This window comes from Grus americana, chromosome 1 (genome assembly GCF_028858705.1).
Source record: "Grus americana isolate bGruAme1 chromosome 1, bGruAme1.mat, whole genome shotgun sequence".
NCBI lineage: Eukaryota > Metazoa > Chordata > Aves > Gruiformes > Gruidae > Grus > Grus americana.
The window spans coordinates 206,625,959-206,636,245 of record NC_072852.1 but is presented as its reverse complement, the minus strand read 5'-3'; the positions used below and the strand labels follow the sequence as shown (position 1 = coordinate 206,636,245).

The window sequence follows — 10,287 nt, the reverse complement described above, 5'->3', positions numbered from 1 at the left end:
GTTTTTAATTTTATTGCTGCAGTGCTTAGAATATCCTACAAAGTCAGGACCTTGGTTGGTTAAATGCAATTTAAATGAGTAAGTAAATACTTTCCTGATCCCAGAGAAACCACAATCTAAACATTAAAGGCAGATAACAGAAAGTAGGAGAAGGCAAAAGACTCTAGATCATGTCGGTAGTTTCCACTTCCTAGCTCCAACTGTGCTGTTTAACTTGCTTTCAACAATCTGATATTTCATATAGTTTTCTCCCTTCTTGATTCTACTTGTAGTGGTTTATATCCTGCTTTGCTTTTACTACTATAATCTATATTGTTTATGCTATCTTCATTTGCTGTCAGCACGGCTTTCCTATTCCTGCTTTGCTGTACTGCATTGCCATATAAATAACTAAGGAGGAGGCAGCTGTAGCAAAAACTGAGCTGTGCTGGGTTTTATAAATTTCTCTTGTGAAAATTAGAAATCACTTGACTTATATAAATTATTTTGCTGGATGAAAATCCTGACATGAAAGTGAGTCTTGCTGGTGCCTGGAAGGGAACAGAAATAGGCACTGAATTTGGTGCAGTTGTGCCAGGAATATATCTTCCATTAATTTCTGGAAGGATAAAGCACATAGTCAAACATCTCATCACATTTCTTTATTCCAGAAACAAAAGGACAAAAATATAACATAAACCAAAATCAGGCACCAGGTGAAACAAAACCAGCCAAAAATCAACATGCAGCCAAGCTTTTATCATACCATTGTGAAAGATATACTCAAATAACTCATGGTAAATTACCGTGAATTAATCATCACTTTAGTGAAGATACATTGCACAATAATTCTCTAGGGTCCAGTTCTGTAACATGCTTTTATAGGAAAGCTTGGTGTTTCTGGGAGATGAGTACTCTGTGTTTCTCATGAGAAATCACTGGGATAGATATCAGTGACTGGCTTAGCTGCTTTTGTTTAGCGTTTTCAATACTCAAGCATTGTGATTATAGCAGAGAAGTGCAGTACTTCAGAAAGCAAAGGGGATATTAAATTGTGGGGAAAGTGGAAGAAATGATGGGCCATCCAACGTATACACTTGACAGTACATTGTTGAGCTTGGTCAATCATTACGAAAGGCAGAGGAGTGAATTTGAAGGAAATGTGTGTCTGGGTCTGAGATATATATTTGAACAGGAACATGTCTGGGATTGTAACCCATCTGATGGTAAGCTGTACCTGGGTCACTCAGAGCTTGTACCACCAGGCTGGACCACTCACCTTCCTCCACCGACAGAAATGAGATATGTCCAAGGGGGAGCATTGTGCACTTCAGTGACTTCCATTTCATCCCGATTCAGGTCTTCCTCACCGTACCAGCCCTCTGCTGGACCTCTTTAATTAAGCAGAACAGTCTCTGCCATCCAGTATTTAAGATACTCACCTGAATCGCCCCCTAGGTCTGTTAGATAATTTGTAATTCTCATTTGTTTGTCTCTATCGCTTGTGGAAATATTGCAATATTATTTTAACTATCACCAGGTGGACATAAAATGGGCAGTGGGGCTGCAAAAAAAAAAAAAAAAAAAAAAAAAAGTATTAACCAGCCACGAGGTCCTTAGTGGCAAGGAGGTATAGCTATACAACTCCCTGAAAATGGTTTCAAAGAATTATTGTTCAGGATGTGCCTCGTGTTTATTTCCTCGTTAATGCTTTCCAGTTGCTGGTTTGATTTTTATCATTCTATGCTTGCCTTCAGAAAATGAGCAAGTTGGAGCATAAAGTGGGAAGTGCTGCACAAAACTCCCCAAATGCTTACAGCCTACAAAAAGCAAAAACCCCCCAGTTTCTGTAATAATTCTGCATGCAATGTCAGCTTGTGCATTTTGAAACACATGGATGGAAGTCTGGCCCAATTAAAGCCCCTGAGAAATTTTGCTATGGAGTTCAGGGGCCAAAATATTGCTCCAAGTGTTTGACACACAGGCTGTAGATTTCATGCTTCTTGAGGCAGGAATACTATTCTTTAAAAACTGATTACAAAAAATCTGGAAAACCTAGGATGTCTGTTACATATTATTAATTTTTGTGAGACAAATATGAGATAAATGAGATAAATAAGGGTAGTGAGTTTTGACTGAATAAATATCCCACCATTAAAAAAAGTGTATTCCAAATATCCTCTGCATAAATGAGAAATTGAAAAGATACATGTGTTAAATCTAAGCTAGAGGTTGGTTGTTTTTTGCTTGGGTTTTTTGTTTTTTTTTTTTTTCTCCCTAGGAAATGAATGAAGAGGTGTGATCCATCTTCTTTTAGCAGAAACATAAATGAGAGGATTTGATTGGATCCACAGAGAGATCAAACATGAAAAAGGCAATAAAGGGAGAACAACTGGAAGAAGCCGAATGAGTCACAGAGCAGTGCAGAATGATTTCCTTAATCTGCGCCATGTGTTTCTGCTAAATAACTCCTTATTTTGTCTTTTATAATACTGTGACAGGCCTTAAATTGTTAGGCTCTTTTTTCAGATTGTATGATAGCTATAGGAAATGTGACAGGATACACAGCTACTGCAAATACAGCCATTGCAAATTTAACGTCTGTTACTAGCTCCAATCACATATGTGTGCTCTAGATATGAAAATAATCTTACTAATTTCAATTATACTCGCATACATAAACAGACACATTCATGCATTTTGGGATGTACCATTTTTGCCAAATATCTAGAAGCAAAGTGAGAAGATGAATATTTTCCAAGATATTTCACTGAGAGCTTTCACTCTGGGGTTTTTTTTTATGTCTAAAATATTAATTTTGATATTACAGTGACATAAGAAAAAAACAGATCTTTATCTTGTTGGACTAGCCTATTTAATATGAGTTTCTGTATTGAAAGTGCATGTATTGACCTATTACTGTTGCATTAACAGAAATGTGTCATTTTCTGTAGCATGCATTAGGTAAAGATGTATGAGGAGTTTCAGCTGTAAAAACTGCAGCTGCTTGCTGCTCAAATTTCAGTGTGCACTGGCCAGAAGGTGGTGCTTTCAACCACAGATGTGCAAATCAGGAATGAAAATATGAATATGAGCTGTGTGAACACTTTTCTGCAGTGAATAATAGAGGAAAGCAGAGAATTCTGAGTTTTAAGTCAAACACAGTCCAATAAGGGGCCACCACAGTCAGAAAGAAGCAAGTGTAAAATGGAATCTTCTTTCCTACCTGACGCTTTTCTTCACCTTACTGTCTAAATCAGATTTTTCTTCTTGATTGCAGTACAGTGGTAATACAGCTTGGAAAGAAAGAGCAACAGCTCATTCTACCTGTGTGAGCAAAGGGACTTTCACCTGGCTGCAGATTCCCCGGTGGTCGCGCTGTTACCCAAGTTTGGTTTAAGAAGCAACATTGAGAAAGAAGAAAGAAAACTGAAGTGTGTGTGTGTCCTCCCCTTGAAACAGCTTCAGGTTTTTAACATCTACTTCGGCTTCCACTGATGGTCCTTCAAGCAACAGAGGAAAAGGTACTTGCCATTATTTTGAAACGTGTAGATTGCATGTGGAAGAGGTAGAATGAAGTGACGAGTTTGACCCTGCAAAACGTTTTGCTTTCTGTGTGACCAGAAGAACAAGAAGCAACCTCCTAGAGACAGATTCTGAGTGTCTGGCACTATAGGTTACACGTGTGTACGTGCATCCAGTGTCTCGATAGACACATACATAGCGCTGTTCTGCTGCCCTCCAACGACTTTGGCAGATCTTAGGGAACTCCCTTGCTGTTTAAAGCTCTGCTGCTCTGTTCGTGCACCTTCCCTACATTTACAACTGTATCATTTCACCTCTGACTAGTTTTATTGCCCTCAACAGGGTTATTTGCATATGTAAAGTTTATTAACACACTTACCTAAATGTTTGCAAATTCAAGCCATGAAAATTATCTTCTAAAGGTTTGATTTGAAATTACACTCCTTTGATTAGAAGTCTGCTCTTAGTCTTTAATAAATCTCATTGAGTTGCTTGACCTCTAGATGATCATCATAATTATCATCTCTCTTTTCATGTTAATTAAAGATTTGAGGTAATGGTGAAATGGAAGAAAATAAGGAGGTTCATAACACAATCCAGGCCAGTATTTTTGCTGACTGTTGACTGTATTAATAACAATTAAGCAAAAGGCTATGTACACACAGGTGTTTTATTTATCTTGATCAATCAAGCAGTGTTCCTGGAAAAAACACACATGCATTTTTGTATCAGTAACTAGTATTTCTTCAGACTTCAACAGAATTAACTTTCTGTTCCAGTTGTTGAAAATCACTTTAGACGAGGTCTTTAGTTTTGTTCTTAATGAACACGTTAAGGTTTTTAATTCTGTTGATTGAAGCAAATTAATTTTGGACTTTGCTAATTGGGGACAACTGTCAAATTCTTCTCCAGGGATGAACTGGAAACTAATAGAGATATGATATCTTTAGAAATGTTTGAAGGTTCTTAATCCTCAGGGTTCCTGTGTCATTGTCCTCAGATATTCTATGGGAGCGAATTTTTTCCTTTCTCCCCATGCAGAAAGTTAGCACAAGTCTTACAAAATATTTAAACACTGCTTAAAAACCCTTTGGTATATAAATGGTGTATATTTTGCTTAGAGTGAATAGTAACCCACTGGTCTAGTCACAAAGCCCTTTCTCTGACATACTTTTCAGGGGATTTTTTGCCTTTGTAAGGGCTTCAGACTAAGATATATGGTAATAGAAACTTTGGCATTTTCTATTAGTATGGATAAAGAGATTATTGCTATAAAGAGATAGAAAGCTAAACAATGTTATCATTTTCTGAAGATTATATAGTTTATTAAATTTATCTAATCACTATTAATTCCACACCTAGAGGATTTAAATTGATGGGAAGCTTTGAAATAGACTTTGGATATAAGATGAATTGGACTATGTCTGTTCTTTACTCAGAACAGGCCCCAAAAGCTCTTTGGGAAAGATCCCTTATCTTTCTATTTGTATATGCATGTACCTACCTCATACTTGGGACTATTAATAAATAAATTTAAAACCCATAAAATTTGCATAATAAGAAAAGTAAATTGTAGTCAAATCCACACTCTGGATGAAACGGGACTTGCGGAGCCAGTGCTGTGTAACATAACTTACAGCAGAAATGCCACAGTAACTGTGCCTAATAGAGCTCTATTCCCCATCCTCTTGTTAAAACTGCACCTGTTTGTAAGAGATAGCTCTGTCCTAGGGAAGGATTACTCAGCCTTAATAATTCTTCTTCGTCTTCTTCCTCGTCACTGTCGTACTTCATGCTGCAAAGGCTGGAAAAACAAAGGTCTCCAGAGGCTGGCATGGAGATATTTCTGTGTCATGTGCAATGAGCACTGTAAGCAGATTCAGTCTTTTACCTGTCCAAGCAGGGTCACCCTGTCTTCTGCCTACATTCAAAAGAAGGTACTAGCTCCTTTACAGGGTGATTAAGCCCAGCCAAAACCATCTTATGGAAATGCCTTTTTCGTTTCATTGTCTATAGTAAACATCGAGGACAAACTTTTATTCCCTGTATTAGCAGAGCACTGCTAATCACAGGATGAAATTCAGTGAGAGAGCTCAGAAGCAGGTTGTATAGAAAGCATCAGAAACACATCAGACGCCAGCAGAACTAAATCAATTTACTCTAGCAGAGATCAAGCCCAGTATGTCTGGCATGGTCTGGTGAATACAGCTAATGAATGGGACAGCCATTTGAAGGATTTCAGTAGAGTTGCTCTAGGATTTCCAGCAGAATATTTTTTTCATCAGAAAATCATCTTTCGATCAAAATCAATTCTTTTCCCAGGAACCGGAGGAACTGGTCCATCTGAGTGAAATTCTGAGCTACAACCCAGAAAATCTTCTCAAAATAGAACAAAGTAAGTGTTTTTTGGACTTTGTTTTTTGTTGGTGTTTTGGGGTTTTTTTTCCCAGAATGCATTTTCTTTGGCGATGTGTTCTTGTCCTACAAATGTTATACTTTAAGCATCAAAGTTAAATCAAAAATCAGCTTTTTCAGGGTGCAGGTTTCTGAATGATTCATCAAACTTTTACTAGTACTTTTTTCATTTTTCTGGGAAATACTGAATTACTTTTGTTTTAATTAAGAACATGCACGGATACTGCTTTCACTGTCATGAGCCTTTTCATGAAATAAAAATCTGAAATCTTGTACAGCCTTGCTACTCTTGTTCCCAGAAGAGAGGCTGATGCAGGCAAGGGGTCTCTCAGGGCATATCTGCACAGATGGGAACAGACTCAATCTGCCTTTGCTCCATGGCCATATTGTCACAGGGCTGTTTTCCTCAAGATAACCTTTTGAATCAGGACAGTGGGGCAATAAGCTGCTGAGCATAGTCTTGGGAGTTCCCGGCTTGCCCTGCTGTGTTTATATAGGCAGGCCAAATCCTGCATCCCAGGTTTCCAAGCAGATGTGTCATGGATGAAATGAGTGGTAAGAGTTGGGGATTAGTGTAGCAGGGTGGCAACAGGGCATGGGAAGGAGGAAAAGGAAACTTGTACAGTGTTGATATTGCTTAATGGTGCCTGAAAAGGTTAAGAATGCTTACGGGAAGGAGCAGAGCTTCTTTGGGTTGCTGGGTTTTGGTTTCGTTTTTCTGGTTTTGTTCTTTTTCCTTTGACAGCAAGTGTTGGGAGCTGAGATTAATTTTGTGAGGAGGAAACCATCTAAATGGGTTATTAGTTTATGTGGGAATTCCTGGAGGTACCTGAAGAGACACCGTACTGCACGCTTCCCAAGGGACAGGTATCACCAGTTGTTTTCCCGTGGCCAGACAGGGATAATCTTTATGGATCGGCATCTCTTATAGCCAGCTGTTGCAAAGCCCTGTAGTGTAAAATGGATCCAGTTTCTCCCCTGCCTTAACGAGCAGCCCCTTTCCTCTTTATCAGCATTTGTTAAATGCTACCAGTCAGCCCTATGCTGTAATAGATGTGCCGTGGGAGAAAGCAGACATAATCCCCACTGCAAAGAGTTTGGGATCTGAATAATCTGCTTCAGTTTATCAGGCTCTGAGTGTGATAGCAACGCAATCAGCAGCAGCTGAGTAGCTCAGTGATGGTTATCAACAGATGTTCATCCTCAGCCTTGTGGGATTGAACACTAAATGATTAATAATTCCCATTTTAAAGTAAAACACATTAACTGAGAAATCAGGATTTGCCTAGTTTTTGCTGAGCATTAGTGTAACTGAGAGGAAAACAAATAAAAAAATAAAGTTACAGTGCTGCAAGGCAAAGGTTAGCTATTCCTTATTTACTGAGGATAAAGGATATTATTTGGAGGAAATTCAGAGAAAATAGGAATGTGAATTCAAAACTAGCTTGAATGATGGAAGTGGCCATTAGATTGGACCCAGGTGAAAGGATGATTCTTAAATACTAGATCAAGGCAGAAGGCTCGCAGTTGTTCTTATCAAATGTATTTAACTCCTAGAAAGTTTTGGGGTTTTTTTTTTTGATGCAATCAGCACAAATTGATATAATAACTCCTACAGTAAAGTATTCACTAATGAACATCACATGAAATTACCTAAGGAATTAGTGAGGGGACAGGACAAATGATGAAAGACATTTTTTTGCTCAGTGAGAGCAGGGAAGCATATTCATCCTTCTGTAAGGACAGACAGGAGGTAGTCCGTTGTCTCATAGTACATACTTTTCTGAATGTTGAACCATACAATGTATTTAAAAGTGTTGATGGAGCATTAATATAAAGCTAAGGATGTCCCTGTCAGGAAATACAATCATTCATTCTTTATTTTGTCACCATGCCCCCAGACTAGAGCCACGTGCTGGTGGGACTGATATAGATTCAGCGAAGCAATGAAGCCATCTTGTTTTTCCTCAAAGCTCACACATGAACACATCACCTCTCCGCAGGCCTTGCTATCTTGTGCCCAATGCCTGTTAATGTGCCTCCACAAATGCTGGTTGGAGCTGCCATTGTAGTGTCTGCTTGTGGAAATCCATACAAACATTTCTTCAGTGATGTATGGCAAGAATAACAGACTGATTACGCTTGGTCGGATGAAAGGTACACCTGACTCAGCATTGTATCTTGCACCCAGACTGCTGCTTTTTGCTGTTTTGCCATATGGGCACCATGGTACTACCAATGGAGACTCTTGCAAGTTCAAGAGTGACTACAGGATTTTTTGGGGATAGGTGAAGAGCATAGAAGCCTAGATATAGATCAGCTCTGCCCTTCATGGCTGATGATGCCAGAAGGTCTGTCTGGCTTCTTGACTGTGGAATCCTCTCCAAAAAAAAAGTGTTGCTGAGAAGAGGAAGAATCCACCTGATGAAGTGCAGAAAGAACAACTTCGCCAACAGGCTTGTTACTTTACTGAGGAAAGCTTAAATTAACTTTGCTGGAAGACAGACATAAAAGCTTAAGTAGGATAGGGGGGAAATTGTGCATGGGAAGGCATGACTTGGTAATGTCTCATATTCTTCTGGAGAAAATGAGGTGAGCAGAAGTCCGCTTGAAATGCCTTTAGATAAGCGCATGCAGTATAACAAAGATGCAGAATGAAATATAAGTCCCTGAGCAGCTGCAGGGCTATGAAGATCAGAGGCAGCCCTGGTTGTACTGACCATGACATGCTGGAGTTTTAGATCCTGAGGGAAGGGAAGAAAGTGAGTACAAAACTAAAGACTCTGAACTTAAGAGTGTGAGCTTCAGCTTGATTTGGTATGTGATGGACATGATATCATGCTATACTATTCTGAAGGGGAAAGGGACCAAGGAGAGCAGAGTGATCTTCAAGGACAACTTATCCTGAGGTCCATTACAGTGTGCAGGAAGTCAAGCAAGTATGGCAAAAGGCCAGCTTGGCAGAATGGAGAATACCTATTTAAGCTCAAACACACACACACAAAAGTGTACAGAGACAGTATATCTGGGAGGAATATATAGAAAAAAAAAAAAAAAAAGAAGTTTAGAGTACAGTTAGGAAGGCCAAAGCTCACCTGGAGTGGAAAGTAGTGAGTGATCTGAAGAGCAACAAGAGCAGCTACTATATGTACCCTGGCAGTGAAAGGGAAGATACAGAGCATGTGGAACCACTGTTTAATGGGACAGGGGACCCATTGACAAGAGACATGGAAGAAGCCAAGGCTCTCAATGGTTTTGTCACCTCCGTTTACAATGGGAAGGCTTGAGCGCCTGGTGGTATAGTCTAAGGAATGGAAGCATTCCCTACGGTAAAGGCCACTTAAGCACCACCTAGACAGATCTCTGGAACCAGGTTGGATTCATCTAAAGGAGCTGAAGGAGATTGTTGATGTCATTTTATGACTGCTCTTTTTTCATCTTTCAGATATCATGATGATTGAGAGAGGCTCCTGATGACTAGAAAAAGCAAACACCACACCCATCTTCAGGATGGCCAGGAAAGAGGACCTGGGGAACTACAGGCTGGACAGCCTCATCTCATGTACTTGGAAGGTTATGATGAGAATCCTCACATGAAGGACGAGAGGGTGACCAGAAGAAACTAGCATGGATTTATGAGGGTTACATTTTACCTGACCAAATGTACAGCCTTCTATGATGAGAGAGGATTGGTGGGTAAGGTGTGAGCCATAGACTTGGCATTAACCTCTATTTAATCTCTAACAGCCTCAATAATTCTATTATTCTCTGATGTGTTGTCTTATGCAGTTTGTGCATGTCACTATTCTGAGTGTACTCCATGTTTTAAGGCTACTGTACAGAGAGAACATACTTGCCCTTGTTCTCTGAAACAAGCAGGCAGCTGTCTGATCATCTACTGCTCAAATATGATGGTAGATATGTGTTCAAAATCATATGTAGAAGTCAAAAGACGATACATAAAGAAGAGTTTAAGAACAAAATAATGACAGTTCCCCAGAAGAATCTTCAAGCCTTCAGAAACTTGCTGTTTAGGGACTTCGTGAGTCAGGGGGAGTCCTGGTATTTAATATCATTCAGTGGATTCTTTTCTTCCATAGACTTAGTCACCTGCTGTTAGAATGGGCATGAGTCTCACGCATTAGTGATATAGGGTGCATGCTTTGTTTTTCACTTGTCCAGAAGTTAACCTCCTATCCACTTTTATGAGACTGTGTATAGAAGAAAATAGAGAAGATACTGTAAGTGGGAGAATCACTATTTGTTATGCATGTCTTGCTTTCTCCATTTCTTTCTTTAATGATAGAGAAGACACTATTCAGTAGAGCAGTAATAAGTTAATAACATTCCTGAGATTATTTTGATTAA

General features: G+C 39.3%; 1 long non-coding RNA gene across 1 annotated transcript; it reads left to right on the top strand.

Moving 5' to 3' along the window:
- The first annotated feature begins 1,341 nt into the window (after positions 1-1,341).
- Positions 1,342-9,652, top strand: LOC129199840 (uncharacterized). The gene is made up of 4 exons (XR_008574749.1): positions 1,342-1,437; positions 3,260-3,503; positions 5,827-5,899; positions 9,365-9,652. It is a non-coding gene; the product is annotated as an uncharacterized LOC129199840 (long non-coding RNA).
- The last annotated feature ends 635 nt before the right edge of the window (positions 9,653-10,287 follow it).